We start from the raw sequence: 17,631 nt of genomic DNA, 5'->3' as shown, positions 1-17,631 counted from the left end.
ATATGATATAAATATATGCAGCCTCCACCTCCTGGGTTCAAGTGATTCTTCTTCCTCAGCCTCCTGAGTAGCTGGGACTATAGGCGTGCACAACCACGCCCAGCTAATTTTTATATATATATATATATATAATATATATATAAATAAATTATTTAGTGTGTACCCCCATCATCTTCTTTTCCTCCATGTCCTGTCCCTGTCTTCCATTAGAGTCCACTCCTTCCTCCTGACCCTGTTACACCACCCAGCATAACTCAAGAAAAACATCTCGGATATGACCACAGCCCTCTGCCATCTGCACACTGGTCCAGGCCACCATCCTTGCTCACCTGGATGGCCTCAGCAGCCACCTTGCCTGTCTCCCTGTTCCCACCACCCACAATTCGTACTCTACCCTGCAGCCCGGCGGACATTTCAAATGTGTAAAGTGCAGTGTGCTCAGGTCAAGCCCCACTCAGAATGCTCCAGTGGCTCCCACTGCAGGCAGAGAAAATCCATGAGAAGATCCGGAAGGCCCTGCACAGAGGGCCCTGCTCTCCTCCGCAGTCTCATTGCCCGCTTCCCTCACTGTGCTCCAGTGACACCAGCCTCTTTTCTGAGGCTTCAACACAAGTGCTTTCCTGCCTTAGGGCCTTTGCTGTGCTGTTCCCTCTGCTTGGAATGCTTTCCCCCCGCCTCTGTACCTAATTCAGCACTTCTTTTGGTTGAACCCCCCTCCTAGATTCCTAGACCCCCTTTCGGAATGCTCTCATAGCTCCCTGAAAATCCCTTTCATTTTAATCACTATTTTAATAATTATTAATGAAGTTGTTTTTTCTTAATGCCTGATTCCCTTGCTGACTCTAAGCTCCATGAGAACACTCAATAAACATGTGGCCTCTCCTACACACACCTGCACAGGAAAAAGGCAGGTGAGGAGTGGCCAGTGCTTAACTCCAAAGCAATGTCTGCTCTAAGACAGGCATTTTCAGGCTGAGGACTGGGGGGCTGGGGAGATACTCAGGGTCTCCTGGAGTCACTCCCCTCTGTGCCCGAGACCACACAGCAAGCGCCTCAGTGGCCTCCCACGTCTTTGCTGTTGACAGAAGGGATGGAGGAGCCTCCAGCCAGAACCCCAACGCCATGAAGGCCATAAAAGGACTTGGGGAAAGGCACATCTCCGGCCTTGACCTCAGCCTGGGATGTCACTCGAACTTTCCATTTAGGTGCCTGAAGTTACTACTGGGTGAAAAAGCTGTTGGTGAAATCCAGTATCAGAAATAAATGCCAGGAAAGTAGAAGCCTTCATTTCTGTGACAGTGGCTCCTCCCTGCTCTTAAAAAAGAGAACTTATTTGAGGATCAGGAGGCGTTTCCTAGAAATAGATTCTTCCTCAGGGAGAAAGAATTTTGCGGAGGATAGGAGGGTGGGGTGGGGGTGGGGGGAAGATGGTGATGAGATGGTGATGAAGCAAATCAGAAAACCCATGGAGACCCCATGAGAGAAGGTCCCTTGTTAAAGTTGATTTAGAAACCGCATTCACATCTGTGATTGCGTCTGAGCCTCAAGACTGCAGGGCCTGCATTAAGAGGTTCAAATTGCAGATGAGGAAACTGTGGTTTAGGGAAGTTAGGGAACCGACCCAAGGTTGCACATCTAAACTTCAAAACATTGACAACATCACAGCGCCATGGATCATGGCATTCTGCATGGACATTATATAATTTTCTTCTCATGGTTTCCTTGTGACCTTATTTTGCTCCCTCCTCTCCCTTTTACAGTTGGGGAAACTGAGGTATGGAGAGGTAAGGAAATCTATCCTGTGGATTTCAATGGAATCTCTCTGAATCTAGCACTCAAATGTTAACCGCTGCATCATTACCCCCTCTCTGCACCCCTGATTGTGAACCTGGGGCTGTATGGAACCTGTGCTAGCTCTTCCAACTGGGTGAGTCCTCAAGAAGGAGGCTTGAATAGGATTACGAGGAGCCCCACCTTGTGGTTGAGGAAACTGAGGCACAGAGAGGGGAAAGTGCCTCTCCTCAAGGCAAATCAAGGGTGCCTGTGTCCATACCCTGGACTGTACATGGCAGCACACTGCCTCCTTTGAAGACCAATGTTTCAGAATACCTAACTCTGCCATGATCCTGGCATCAGGGCCACTTGGAAACCTCTGATCTCCTGGGAGGCAGTGTGGCTGCGGGATTAAGGGGGTCTGTGGAGTCAGAGAGACCTGAATTTGAATCCTGGCTCTGTCACTTTCCAGTTGTATGACCTTCAACAAGTTACATAAACAGCTTTGGGCCTGTATCCTTACCTGTAAAATGGGATAAATGGTATCTACCTCCTAAGATGAGTCTGAGGACCAAATGATGTATGCACATAATGTGCTAAGCATGCAGGGAAATACCTCAAGGAATGGAAGCCATTATTGGTGCTGTTATTATCTCCTAAAGAGCCATGATATTGGCTTTATGTACCCAGCTCCACAGCCCTTTGGTCTTCCCTGATTCTGAGTTGCAGCTGCGATGGGTAGCTCCCGGGTGTGCTGCCCATATGTCACCCCCATGCACCCACTGAATCTGTCTTCTGTTTCAGGGCTTTCTCTGAAGCTTGGAGGCCACTGGGTCTCCCCTCAAGCAGGGAGCCCAGAAGTGCTGGGAGTTACCCCCACCCTACCCAATGGGAGACGGGAGTCAGGATAAACACTGCAGCCTTGTATCCTCAGAGGGACAATTCTGAGGGACATCCTGCTTGCTTCCTCCAACGGTCTTTGAGGGGCCTAACCCAGTTGCCTGCAGCAGTAACTGGCTCAAGAGGGTGTCCTGTTTGGACACCCAGTTCTCTCCTCCCTGTTCAAAGTTCCCTCCTCTCTCACTCCTGAGATCACTCCCAAATATTCCACCTGCACCCCGTCATTGGCCCAGGCTCTGCTTTTGGGGGAACCCAGATGAAGACAGGTGCCAAGGTTGGTAAAGGAGGCTCATGCAGGGTGTGAGGAAGCCCTGGGGTCTGGCTTCCTGGGTTGATCTTTTCTCACAGGGCCTCTGTTTCCTCTGGACTGAGGGGCTTGGATTGGCCCTCTAAGGGCTCTTCTTGCTAGAAAATTCTGAGATCCTCTGGCACACATCTCTTGTAACCATATCTTTCATTCATGAAGCCATTCACATTTTATGAGAGGCCTTCTAAGGCTGCTGGGTCAGTGCTGTGGCCCTGGCGCCTAGTGGAGGGTGCTGGCCAACCGGAGGGAGGGAATGGACCTGGGTTGCTTTGGAGGGTTCAGAGAGAGGGCCTCACTCAGGGTGCCCCACCCCATGGACAAAGTCACTTTATGGAGAGGCCTGCTCTCTTCTCTCTCGCTCGGCCTTGCTGTTCACCTGCCTGGCTGCCCTTCTGGCAGAGAAGCTGGCTTGAGTCTGTTCTGAACGACTACAGTGTCTGGGCTCATTCATTCATTCATTCATTTCATTCATTCATCCATCCATCTGTTCATTCAGGGGTGACTGTGCACCTCCTGGTACCAGCACTCCATGAGCACAGTAGAGATGTCAGCACCCCACCCTCCTTGATGCTCTGCACCCACTCAGAGGCCTTATGTGTAACGCTGTTACCACATGCTGCTTCAAAATGTGTAAGGAGCAAGTGGGATATGTACAAATAAAATATCACTTAATTTTGACCCTCTGGACTTTGAACTGTGTGGTCACAGCATCTAAGGACTAACCATGGCTCTAGTCGTCCCATTTTCCAGCTGTGTGACCCAAGGCAAGCCACTCACCTTCTCTGGGCCTCAGGGGCTATAGAATTTGTAGAACCAGCAGACCCTAAAGGGTGGATAAGTGGTGAAGTAACTTGTCTAAGTTCACACAGCTGTTAGTGGCACAGCCAGGGCTATAACCCAGGTCTTTACACAAGACCCCCATGGTCTTGTTGCCTCATGACGCTGGTGTGTAAGGGTGTCTCTCTTGGGAATTGTTAAGCATTTGCAACATGAATCATTCATGCTGAAGCCTAACTGCACACTATTGGATTTTCTTTTGTAATTTAAATGTTTCACGTGTCTCCAATAATTTGGCAAAGGCTACCTCTGTTGCTGCCCGTACAACACAGAATGGCTAGAATCTCGTTCACTTCATGTGCCAGGCACTGAGGTCCCCGTCCAGCCAGAGGCCAGCTACTCCTTTTCCTCACAGGACCTGGATGGTGGTGAGCACAGCACCAGGTTCAATAAAGATGCTGGACTGAACAGGGCCCATGCTAACATGAGCGCCACAGTGACAGAGGAAAGACATAATCAATGAATCCAAGTGCAGCAGGCAGTCATCACCAAAATGACTGCAAAAATCCATCGACAACTCTATCTAGAAACTGGTCCCATTCTCTCTGTAAGTATTGTTGAGAAGTGCATTGGTTAGGGAGACAGTGCTTGTTTTGGCAAACTTTTTCTGACGTTTTGCTGACTCTAAACACTAGAGAAGATGTGTGTGTCTGGTTTTAGGAATCTAGTTCCTGTGATGTCTGAGGGCTCACAGGTCCCTGGTCAATCTGCAGTGACGTTCCTGCTGGAAGGTGAGACTACCCTCCTTTGGGAGGGAGGGACAGTTCCTCTGCTGACCAGCCATGCCCCTGGTCTTGCCAGGTTGAAAGCAGGAATGCTCGAAGACTGGCATGATAATTAGAAGGAGACTCAGAACGAACTCTCTCTCTCTCTCTATCTCTCTCTTCCAGTTGTTAAACAGTCTGCGGAGGAGGAGAGTTGCAGGGCCTGCCCACTGGTGAGACCACAGACAGCTCTGAGACCAGGTTGTGCCCTACTTTGCCAGACCATGAACTCTGTGAGGAGGTTGGTAGAAACTGCCCTGTTACCAAAAACAGAGCTCAGCACATAGTAGTTGTTCAATAAATAGGTACTGAATGAATGACTGCAGGCTACAGATCCTACAGAAAGACAAGAGCATGCCCCTTAAGGTCACCAATTAATAACACTGAAATCAGCTGAGAATAGTTAGGCTTCTCAAGAAAGTTATCGAACTGTACTCCCAGAATATTATTCATAAGAACAAATGATTTTTCACTAACTGGAATGAATAACAAGATAATTCTGCTTAAAGTGAGTTTTCTAAAGGCTCACAGAAGAAAAAATTCATGATTCTAACTTAGACCTTAAGTGGTTTACAATTTGACCTGAACTTTAGGGACTCACTGCTCACATCTCTGTACCTTCAGTTGCCCCTTTCCTTCTTTCATTTTAGCTTTCAGAGACTGGCCCAATCTGAAGGTTCCCACTGCCACCCCTAGGACAGGGGGAACGAATACATCTCATCTTGCAAGTGAACTGTGACTGATGCATAGGGGCTCCCTGGAGTTGAACTGAGTCTGAACATTGGGATTGATTAGTGATGTCTACCACAGATGTGGGTTAAGGAAGCAGGGATAAGCAGTGTCTCTCATCCTGTCTTCTCTCTCTTTCAATCCCTGGTCCAGGATTTCATGGGATCCACAAGGTAAGCTTCACTTGGTTATCTACGTCTCCAGCTCAGCAAGTGTAAGACCAAACTAATTGTTCGCTTCAGATCTATTCCTCTTTCAGATCATATTGATCAGCCTCCCTGGGGTTTCTTGGATTTGATCTTTCTTTACTTTTGGGGTCATCACACGAATTCGGACTCTCCACACCTCCCATCTGGCTATTCCTACAATGGCTTCTTAGTGGGTCTCCCTCCTCTGAGGCCTACTGCCTTCTGACCCACAATATACCCTGTTCTAATCACTCTGAAGTGCTTTACTAATAAGGTCTAACACCCATTGTGTGACAGTTAAGCCTAACCTTGGTCATTCATTCATTCCCCTTCCTTTTCTTTTTCATTTAATCTTTATTAAATAAGCATTTTGAGATTGCTGCATCCAAAATGTCAGGTATGTGGTATCTCCTCAGGACACAAAGACACAGTCTGGGATGGTGAAGGTGGAGGGAGACACCTAAAAAATTAATTCCAATCAATGGCGACACATTTGTCCATGCTTTCCACCTGAAATACCTCTCACTCCACCTTCAGTTCTTTTTCCAGGCCTGGGCTGTCACCTCCCCTTGGAATCTGCCTCAATCCATCCTCTCCCAGCCACGTTTCCTTCTCTCTCGTGGTGCCTACCACATTGCTAGCTGTTATGAAGGCCTGTTTGGGTCTGCCTACCTTCCTGTAATCCCTTTCTGCCAGCTTGAGTGTTCTGCCTCATTTCTATATAAGGTCAACGGTCCAGCACATGGTAGAGCTCCAATAAGAGTAGAATGGATTCAACTCCAGTTTTTAAGTAAATCCTTCATGTGTTTTATTTCTCCTTACTGACACACAATCTGATTTCCTAGACCTGCCATCCATCCATTTGCCTTGATGTTGGGCTCAGGGCTAGGCTGCCTGGCCTTGCTGCTTATGGCCTGGGCATGTTAACCTCCAGGTGCCTCAGTATTCCCATCTGAATAAAAGGGATTATACTAGAACCCATCTCACCGAGTTATGGTGAGGATGAGATGAGTTAGTAATGCCTGTTAATGTGTTTAGAACAGTGGTGGCACGCGGTAGAGGGTGAGCCACAATTATGGTCATAAAAGGCTTTTCCAACGTTTTTGGAAATAGGCCCTTTTTTCTATTTTTCCTTTAGGGCTGAATTCATTCAGTGTCGGTTTGGAACTATTACCCTCTCCTGCCTTGTATTTCATCCCTGTCCTGTGAGTTCTGGGGATCCTCTTGCCTGCCCAGGAGGGGTTGTGCTATGAGGGGGTGAGGGGAGGGAAGGGTGGCTGGACCAACCACTTCTGTCCAGGATGAATCTCCACCCCCTCCCCTCACTGGGTTGACACCTGGTTGCCTAGCAACATCTCTGCAGCCGCTTGAAATTTTATGGGGAGAACAATGTTCTCGTTGAGCCCTCAAATCACAATCCACTGAGTTCTGTGCAGCCGGAGGCTCAGTGACAAAAGCTAAATGAACAGAAGAAAGCACCAAGCTGCTCAGAGGACAGAGCACTGTGCAAGGAGACACTGTGCTGGGGTTCTAGCCACGCCTACCCTGGCAGGCTGAGCAACCCAGGGCAGCATGAGGTATCACAGAGGCCTTCGCCCAGGTCTGAGTTCCTAAAGCGGTCTTGTCACAGCCTCACTGGGCCAGCTGTTTCTACTCCCAGAACCTCGGCCTCTTCTCAGCTGTGAGAGTGAGGATTTAGCACCTGCTTGGCAGGGCTCTGGCAAAAATGAAATGAGATGATGCGTCATGTCTCTCCCTGACTCCCTCACTGTAGAGGAAAAGCCCACACAACCCATGGTGCTCCTGCAGCCTCCTGTTGTCCAGCCCCATTTGGTCCCCTGGCTTCATCTCCCACCCAGTCCCCACTCAGGTCCCACCTCCCAGCCTTTGCCCACCTTCTCCACTTTGCATCCTCTGGGTCTCCTCTGCCTCTGGATCCCAGGCTCTGAGAGGCTCCGCTCTGTTATTTCCTACCCAGCCCTTGTCTTATTTCCTCCAAAGTCCTTAAGACAGTGGAAAATCTCTATTATTTTCTCATTTACAGGCACACCCCACTTTGTTGTGCTTCACAGATAGTGCATTTTTTCACAAATTGAAAGTTTGCGGCAACCCTGCATTGAGCAAGTCTATAGGTGCCATTTTTTCCAACAGCACATGCTCACCTCATTTTGCTAAATCACATTTTGTTAATTCTCGCAGTATTTCAAACTTTTTCAGGATTATTAAATCTGTTGTGATTTGTGATCTTTCATGTCACTACTGTAACCGTTTTGGGGCACCATGAACCATGCCCATATCAGATGGTGAACTTAATCACTCAATGTTGTATGCGTTCTGACTGCCCCACTGACAGGCTGTTTCCTGTCTCTCCATCTCCTTGGGCCTCCCTATTCTCCGAACACAATAATACTGAAGTTTGACCAACTGATAACTCTATAATGGCCTCCAAATCACTTTAAATCAAAAGCTAGAAATGATTAAGCTTAGTGAGGAAGGCATGTCTCATTAAGATAGGCTGAAAGCTAGGCCTTTTGTGCCAAATGGTTAGCCAAGTTGTGAATGCAAAGGAAAAGTTCTAGAAGGAAATTAAAACTGCTACTCCAGTGAACACCCAAATGATAAGAAAGTGAAAATATATTGCTAAAATGGAGAAAGTCTGAGTGGTTTGGATAGAAGATCAAACCAGCCACAACATTCCCTTAAGCCAAAGCCTAATCCAGAGGCCCTAACTCTCTTCAATTCCATGAAGGCTGAGAGAAGTGAGGAAGCTGCGGAAGAAAAGTTGGAAGCTAGCAGAGGTTGGTTCATGCAGCTTAAGAAAATAAGCCATTTCTGGCCGGGCGCAGTGGCTCACGCCTGTAATCCCAGCACTTTGGGAGGCTGAGGCAGGCGGATCATGAGGTCAGGAGATCGAGACCATCCTGACTAACACGGTGAAACCCCATCTCTACTAAAAATGTAAAAAATTAGCTGGGGTGGTGGCAGGCACCTATAGTCCTAGCTACTCGGGAGGCTGAGGCAGGAGAATGGTGTGAACCTGGGAGGTGGAGCTTGCAGTGAGCCAAGATCGCGCCACTGCACTCCAGCCTGGACGACAGAGCGAGACTCTGTCTCAGAAAAAAAAAAAAAAAAAAAAAAAAAAAAAAAAAAAAAAAAAAAAAAAGAAAAAGAAAAAGAAAATAAGCCATTTCTGTAGCATAAAAGTGCTACGGAAGTGATTCCTTTAGAAATATTACTACTCATTGACAATGCACCTGGTCACCCAAGTGCTCTTATGGAGATGGGCAAGGAGATAAATGCTGTTTTCACACCTGCTAACACAACATCTATTCTGCAGCCCATTTAAGTCAAGGAGCCATTTAGACTTTCAAGTCTTATTAAAAAAATACATCTCATAAGGCGATAGCTGCCATCCATAGTGATTCCTCTGATGGATCTGGGCAGAGTAAATTGAAAGCCTTGTGGAAAGGATTCACCACTCCAGATGCCATTAAGCACACTGGTGACTCACAAGAGGAGGTGAAAATATCAACAAGAAAAGGAGTTTAAAAGAAGTTGATTACAACCCTCATGGATAACTTTGAGGGATTTAAGACTTCAGTGGAGGAGGTCACTGCAGATGTGGTGAAAATAACAAGAGAACGAGAATTCTTATCTTGTTCATTCATAAGAAGCAGCTCCTCCTCCATTCAAGTTTGATCATGAGATTGCAGCAATTCACTCACTTCTTCACGCTCCACTTACCTTTGGGTATCCTAACATTCCCAGTCCTAACCCCCTTCTCCCACTTCTTCCTCACCGGGATGCATTTGGAGAGATCACAGTATCAGAAATAGCACCCCCTACTTGGTTAGAACTTGGAGCTGTCAGCTGAGTGACAGCCAAGTCCCAAGAGGCCACCAAGTGTCCAGTAAAGAAAGGGTTTTAATAAGACTTTTCCCACATGCCTATTTTCCCCAGAGTTAGCCATAGCTCTGTGACCCCTTTTCTTTACTGGACACTTGGTGGCCTCTTGGGACTTGGCTCTCACTCAGCTGACAGCTCCAGGTTCTAACAGAGTAGGGGGTGCTATTTCTGATACTGAGATCTCTCCAAATGCATCCTAGTGAGGAAAGAGGTGGGAGAAGGGGGTTAGGACTGGGAATATTAGGATACCCAAAGAGAAGTGGAGCGTGAAGAAGTGAGTGAATTGCTGCGATCTCATGATCAAACTTGAATGGATGAGGAGTTGCTTCTTATGAATGAGCAAAGTGATTTCTTGAGCTGGAATCTACTCTGGGTAAAGATGCTGTGAACATTGTTGAAATGATAACAAAGGACTTAGAATATTCCATACCTTAGTTAACTGAGCAGCGGCAGTGTTTGAGAGGACTGACTGCAATTTTGAAAGTGGTCTACTGTGGGTAAAATGCTATCAAACAGTATTGCATGCTAGAGTAACCCTTCATGAAAATAGAGTCAATCTACGCAGCAAACTTCACGGTTGCCTTATTTTCAGAAATTGCCATTGCCACCCCACCTTTAGCAAGTGCCACCCTGATCAGTCAGCAGCCATCAGCATCGAGGCAAGACCCTTAACTGGCAAAAAAATGATGACTTGCTGTGGGCTCAGACAAGTAGCAGCATTGTGAGTGTGTGACTCACTTTACTGTGATATTTGCCTTATTGCTGTGGTCTGGAACCCCCATTATCTCCTACACGGATGCCTATACTTGCTTTTTTGCTTGTCACACACCCACACAAAGCCAAAATGTGCAAGCCCCATGAGGGCAAGGACATTGTTTTGTTGTTTTTGTTCACTACTCTTCTATCCCCAGGGCCTAGAACTGTGTTTAGCACATAGTAGGTGCTCAAGAAACATCTATTGAATGAATAACTTAAAAAAACTGGATTTCCCAGTGTCTGGCACTTGGTAGGTATTCAGAGGCCTTAGCTCTCTTGTTTCATTTTAGGTTTTGCTTTTCCAAAAAGGGGGTGGGCTGGCACCCTGAAACCCCACACTGTTTGATCCGGCATCTACTGGAGGCAATTCTTTTAAAGCTATTTATAGCAAAAGATAAAAATAGCCCTTAATGAAAGCATGGTAGAAGAAAATCATCACTCCCAGCACTTTTCAGGGACAAAATTTCAGGACAGAGCTGGAATGACATGTCCTAGAGGCTCTGAAATTTAAATACATGAAATAGGGAGAGAAAAATGTATCTACAAGCTGAAAGCATCTGGAACACAAAGAGTAGTGCCTTGAGCCACGCAGGCCCTGGTTTGGATCTCACCTCTGTCACCTGTCAGTGCATGGCCTTGGGCACACTGTGCCTCAGTTTCCTCATCTGTAAGACAGTGATAATCCCGGAAGGAGATGCCATAATAAAGGGCATGTCCTTCCTCTTCTAGTGCTCAGAATTAAACCCCACGGCTGGGACCTGCCCCCGACTCAGGCGAGATCTCCATCAGCCTCCCACATCCAGGCTGCACAGGCCTGAAGCCTGACAGGCTCCCGGAGATGGTACTTGTTAGACAATTTAGTAACGCCTTGAGGCAGGTATGGGGGTGGGGATGACAGAAAAGCTGGCAGTTCTAGATCAAACAGTCAGCAGTTCCAGGAGCCAGAACATGAGAGGGAGAATTTTGTGGCCTGGCCTTGCGTTAACTGCAGCGGTTGAAAAACTGATTATTTTAAACCCCAGCGCTCACTTGCTCAACACTTTCCCCTCGCCTGGGTAATTAGATCTCCCAGGACTTCAAGAGGATGCTGGCGGCTTCACGCCAGAAGCGAATCTCACTCACGTGTCCTTGAGGCTGGCAAGGAGGTGGCAGAGGCGTGTCTTCGCTAGCTCAGATCACAGCCCCTCTGGGCTGAGGGCTGTCCCCCTGGGACCTGTCTCTTGGTAGGGGTCAAAGGGACACAGTTTCCTATGTCAAGGACTGAGGGAACGACAGGGAAGCCTGGCCAGGGCATGTATAAGGAGGTAGCGGAGAGGTTGCTGTTGGCTTTGGCCAGGGTTAGATTCTCTGATGTCTCTGTGGCCCCCAGGAGGAGCTGGGCTGGGGAATCTGGTTGGGGTGGGGGGTGGGCTGGGGGAGGCGTCAGTATGCAGATAGGCACCTCCACATGCATGCATCTGCTCCTGTTTTCAGTTACTTAGAATCCCTGCTAGGGCTGGGGTTTCAGAAGCCAATGAAGTTGTCGTGGTTCAGGAACCCAAAAGCCTAGGCTGGCGCCTGCCTCCCCACCAGATGTGCTCCAGCTGCCTCTCTCAAGTGAACAGGAAACCCTTTAGCCACTTATGGGCTGAGGCGAAGTGTGGGAATAGAAAAGCTACCCTCAGCATTCTACAGTTTGCCTCTGCAGGAATTTTTTTCCTGCACTGGGGCTCACCCAGAGATTTTCCCACACGCCTATTTTCCCAGGGATTGGCCACGGTTCTGTGACCCCTTTTCTTTACTGGACACTTGGTGGCCTCTTGGGACTTGGCTCTCACTCAGCTGACAGCTCCAGTTTCTAACAGAGTAGGGGGTGCTACTTCTGATACTATGATTTCTCCAAAAACATCCCAGTGAGGAGAGGTGTGGGAGAAGGGGGATAGAACTGGGAACGTTAGGATACCCAAAGATAAGTCCTGACTCTGTCCCCCCCTCGCTGTGTGACCCTTGACAAGTCACTCTCTCAGCCTCAGTTTCTTTACTATAAATGGGAGGTAAAAAAGTGTGTGTCCCCCTGGGCAGCTATGTTACAAGATGAAACCATGAAGCTTATAGGGTCTTGTAGAGTGCCTGGGAGAACCCAAGGAAGGGACATAGGGGATCTGAAAATACTGAAGAGCAGAGGCCCCACTGTTACCCACCCTCAGCAATCTATGGAAGGTAGTTCCTAGGCATCCAGCATGTTAGCTGATGCTCAGGACAAATGTCACCTCCACAGGGAAGGCTGTCTTGATTGCCCACCTAGAGCTGCCCCTCCTTCAGTCACTCTCAAAGCACTTATCCACTCGATATTTTGCTGCTCATTAATTTATTCTGTATATTTTTTTCTGGACCCCTGGAAGCTTTGTGAAGAAGAGTATCTTTGTTGGTTCTGCTCACTGCTATATACCTAGCACCTAGGACAGCATCTAGCACCAAGCAGTTGCTCAATACATTGTTCTTTAAAGTGAAAAAAAAAAAAAAGATATCTTCTTTGAATTAGTAAATGAATGCACTGTCTCAGCTAGGGGGTGGGGCATACCCCACCAGGGGATGTGCCAACATTTTTCAGGGAAGAGTAAGAAGCAGAGGGGGAAAGCTCTGTAGTTTCAAAGGAAGCTCTGGGTTTCTACAGATTGGGGGCTTTGATCTCCTGTGGGCCTGGCAGACTGTCCTTGAGGCCCTCCTGCAACAGGGTATGGCTGGATCACACCAGGCCTGCAGGCCACAGTGAGGAGTTCTGATTTCGTTCTAAGAGCAGTGGGAGCCACTGGGTTTTCAGCAGGTGATGGCACAACCTGACTTGTATTTAAGTTTACTCTGGCCATACAGGGGAGAGGAAGAAAAAAGGGAGGGGCTTGTCATACATTATTCTCATTTAATTTTCCTAACAACCTTATAGGTAGGCATACCTGGACCCCCTTTTCAGATGAAGAAACTGAGGCTCAGAGAGGGAAAGTGATTCACCTGAGACCACATAGTGAGTGAGCACAGGAGCCAGTGCTGGACTCCCAGTCTCATGGTGTCCCATGGCCAGGCCGTATCAAGTGGCTCCAGGACTGACAGCCTCCAATCCCTGGGTCTGGGACTTCTGATTTATCTACTTATGGCCCATGAGGCCCACACCGAGGTGCCCTTGAGGATGCCACTGGCCAGCAGGAGGCAGATGAGTAAGGCCTGGAAATTGGGGTCAAGTTCTCAGTTGCCCCACTGGCAGATCAGGAATCTTCCCGGCCCCTCCCTTGGCCCCTCTTCCTCATATTTGGGCCTGAGCCCCAGTGTGGTTTGGAGCAACTGACAACTTTCAGGCTTCTGAGCCAGCATCCTGCGCCCTCTATGTGGGCACAGAGTCCTAGGAATGACCCTTCATTCCCTTTAACAAATGGTTAAGAGCACGAGGTCTGGTCTCATCCAGGCCTGCCTTTCACAGCTGTGAGATGTGGGCAAGTCAGTCAACCCCACTGTGCCTCAGTTTCCTCACATGCAAAATGGGGATAGGAGTGGCATCTCCCACCTCAGGGCCTGAGTTGTTGACACAAAGTGGTCAGCCACCAACCGGGCCATTACCGGAACATGCGGCAGCACTTTCCCTCCGGCTCCCTTCCTAAATCAGATCCCCTGGCCTTCTGCTGGCCACCAGGGGGTCCCAAACACGCAGGCAGCAGCAGGGGGGTCTGAGGTTCTCATTGTGGGGTGGTGTGGTTCTTCAGTCTGGCCACCTGAGCTCCTACATCTTCCTGGAGGGTCCACAGGCCTCCCAGTCAATCATGAATTCACTAGGCTTAGGATGCCCACCCTGCCCACATTCTGAGGTGAGGCCTAAGCCTTCAAGAGCACCTTTCCAGTATCCGGGCCACTCCACACCCCTGAGGCTCCCATTCATCCTCATCTGCCTTATGGGTATTTGAGAAGACTCTGCCCTAAGATACTTCTCAACTTGGGCTGCCTATGTTCTTTTGGGGCATTTGTAAAGGTAGACTTTCAGGCAGGGTGACAGGTGGGCAGGAGGTTTAGCTCATTTCCTTACCCCCTGGAGAAGGTGGGAGGGGTGGGGAAGTGAGGAGGTAGAGGTGGGTATGGCAGCTCTGAGCCTCCGTACCTCTCCTGGCTGGGTCCTTCAGTTCACTGTTCTCAGAATTAAGCCCTGGAGCCTTTTAAAAAGACTCTGAGACTTCAAGCACTATGAATTTAAAAAAGAAATAGAAAAGATACTATAAAAGAAAAAAAAATACAGCTTAAAGAAATTATCAAGAGGAGAAGCAAAGGCCTGTGTTGAGTTTTGGCTGTCCAGTGGCATTCTGCTTTCCTTTAGGGGATTTGGTCTCCCCATCTGGGAAGAGTCTTGGTGACTATCAGTCAAAGTGTCCCCACCTTCCTGGCCTAAGCGTGGGCATGTGATCAAGCTAGGCCAATCACCTCCCAGGGATGCTGTCTCCTGGGACGTAGAGTCAGTGATTAGCTGGTGCCAGCTCACACTTGCTTGTGAGAGCTGATCGCTAAAATTTCAGGTATTTTGTGAGCTGGTTGTTAATTACAGCCATCATTAGAAATCAATTATATAAACCTACAATTACATAAATTATATTTTAAAAGGCAACAAATACCCCAAACTTATCACCTCCTAATTATTTTACTACATTTCACTACTATCTATTCTCTCTAGTAGACAGTCTATTGTATCCGTGTGTTAGAAATATCGTATAATGGTGTGCTGCTGTGCCTCTCGTCCCAACTCTGTATTTAATGATGTCATGTGGGTAATGTGGTGGTATTTACACCAAGGAAATCAGCACCCACTACAAAAGAGGATTCCCTCCCAACTACAGAGCTGGGGTTAACATTCACCAGCACAGTGTGCTTTGGAATCCTGAGCGATATAAGCACCAAAAGCAGCTGGAGTGGATTTTTCCCAATCTGCAATTCCCCAAAGGGACATTTACTCAGTGAGTTGTGCCACAGATCCCTGCACATCCCCATTTTCTTCTGGAAAATCGAGCTGGGTTTTCCAGCCTTTGGTCCAACTTGGAGAGCCCACTCCTACGCTGCCCTCTAGCCTCCAGTGTGCCGCCCAGTCAGCTTCTGTTGTTTACGACCAGCATGCCTTAGCGGACCCAGGCGGAGCGACATCGGCACACAGGCAGAAACAGGCTGAGGGAAGAACTATCACCCAGTCTCACCCCACAGCCACAGCATGGGGTACATTCTAGATGTTTCCTGCCAGGCCGTTTCCCCTTGCATCTGTCATCCATGCAGCTTCACATTCTCTCTAACAATGTTTTTCCATAATGTCCCAAAGGCACGTGGAGAAGCTAAAAGGTACTTAGTTACTTTCCTAATGTGGGGCACTTAGGAATTACTTGTCTTCTTTTCCCCTTTAGTGTCACACAGAGACGTGGTTAAAAAATCTGGGACTGTGGATTGGGAGATCTGAGTTCTCATTGAGTTTTGTGCCAGAGGGCTGTGTGAGGTTGGGCAAGATGCCTCCCTCTCTGGGCCTCAGCTTCTTAACCTATATGATCATGATGATAATAGTAATAGTAATAATAATAATAATGATGGTCTCCACTTCCAGGGGTTTCCTGGGCAGTGCTAAGTGTGTTGACTCACATCAGCTCATTTATGACTTCTCACGGCCCAGGAATAAGAATGATTTCACAGATGAGTAAACAGATTCTGAGAGGTGATGTCACTTCCTCAGCACAACATAGCTAGTGGGTGGCAAAGCTGGGGTTCAGACCCAGGATGTCTGCCTCTTAACTCTCTCACCACACTGCCACTTCCTAACGCCCACTTCTTAACGCCCACTGAGCATCGGGCTTGGGAGACAGACACACCAGTACAGCAGTGAGCCTGTCCCTCATCACAGTCTTCTTGCTGTCCTGTTCACGTCCCCACTTTACAGAAGCGAAAGCTTCAGCTCTGAAGACTGAAGTGGTTTTCCTATGTCACAGTGTTCTGGGCTGAATGGTGCTCCCACAAATCCATATGTTGAAGTCCTAACCCTCAGTACCTTAAAATGGTGATGGTATTTGGAGACAGAGTCATTGCAGAGATAGGGACACTGCAGTTACTAAGTTAAGACGAGGCCATTAGGGTGGGCCTAATCCATGCTATGATTGACGTCCTTATACAAAGAGGAACTTTGGGCAGAGACAGATATGCATAGTGGGAAGATAATGTGAAGAGACACCGGGAGAAGATGGCCATTGACAAGCCTCCAGAGCTGTGAGAGAATAAATTTCTGTCATTTAAGCCACTCAGTTTGTGGTCTTTGGATGGCAAGGCTGAGCTGAGGCTCTGCAGGGAGCCAGGTGGTTGCAGGGGAGACCAGGGAGTGGGGCGGGGGTGTCTCTGCGCCCTGGCCCATACCCACTGTGTGCTGGGCAAGTCCCTTCTCTCCTGGGTCTCAGTCTCCCCATGTGCACCCTGGGACTGCCAAATAAAATGGTCCCTGAAGGCCCTTCCAGACCTGTTGTCTCATGGGTCCATGAATCCCTCAGGCTCCTATTCCAGCTGCTCTGACCCCACTGAGCTGGGGTGTGCTGAAGGGGGAGGCCCCAGGGAACACTCCATTCTGCTGTTCTTTCCAGCAGAGCTTTCCCAAGGGCTCACCCAACAGCCTGCCCTCCCAGTGTGGGCTGTTTCTCCTGCGTCCTACTTCCTGGCGGCTGCTATGTCCAACTGCCTGCCAATCCAGTGTCAGATACTCTGATCACATTGTACCTGCATGTGACACTCTCCTGCGACCTCTGACTTCTTCGTCTGCTGCCTGCTCTCTCCCTTTGGGGTGGAGGCTAGGGCAGGTGGGTCCTAGGGAGCCATCAGCCGAGGCACTAATTTCCACTGACTATAAATAACTCTGGGTCTGAAACCACAGCAGGGGCCTGGATTGCACCAGGAGGAGTAAGATAATCGTTGTGGGGTGAGGAGGGCGTGTATAAATAACTTACCCGCCCTGTCTGGGCCTCTCAGGTGACAGGCAGGCCTGGAGGCAGAGGATCTCTCCAGCTGAACTCGGGGCCTTTGTGGGACCTAGGCTGGGTGGATGACTCAGGTCCCACTAGCACTCGAGATGGCCCGCCTGCAGTTATACAGCAACATTGCTCACCCCTTAGCCCATGTGACAGATGAGGAAACTGAGACCCAGGGAGGAGAAGTAATTGGAAACTGGGGTCTAGGCCCTTGGGCTTCTGGGAGCTAGAGAACTGTTGCCAGGGATGCCCAAATTCTGGTCCCCCGCTAAACCTGACCTTTGGGAGCCAGTGTGGGAGGGCCCTGAAGCTGCTTGGTAGAAAAGGACTGCTGGGCCAAGGCCTGGGGTAAAGGGCCAAGGGCACTGCCCTGGCCTGGGCTCTGATGGGACAAGGTTTTGAGGTCATGAATTTTCAAGTGAAGAGAGGCCTGGGGTCTGGCCGTGAGTCAGCCACCCTTTGACCCATCTGATGTCTGCATA

General features: G+C 48.7%; 1 protein-coding gene across 6 annotated transcripts in view; it reads right to left on the bottom strand.

Moving 5' to 3' along the window:
* The window catches only part of ATP2B2 (ATPase plasma membrane Ca2+ transporting 2), a 382,654-nt gene that overhangs the window by 103,602 nt on the left and 261,421 nt on the right, over positions 1-17,631 (bottom strand). The gene's annotated exons all lie outside the window — the stretch shown is intronic.

Source organism: Theropithecus gelada, chromosome 2, assembly GCF_003255815.1.
Source record: "Theropithecus gelada isolate Dixy chromosome 2, Tgel_1.0, whole genome shotgun sequence".
Classification (NCBI taxonomy): Eukaryota; Metazoa; Chordata; class Mammalia; order Primates; family Cercopithecidae; genus Theropithecus; species Theropithecus gelada.
This window is presented reverse-complemented; position numbering and strand designations above follow the sequence as displayed.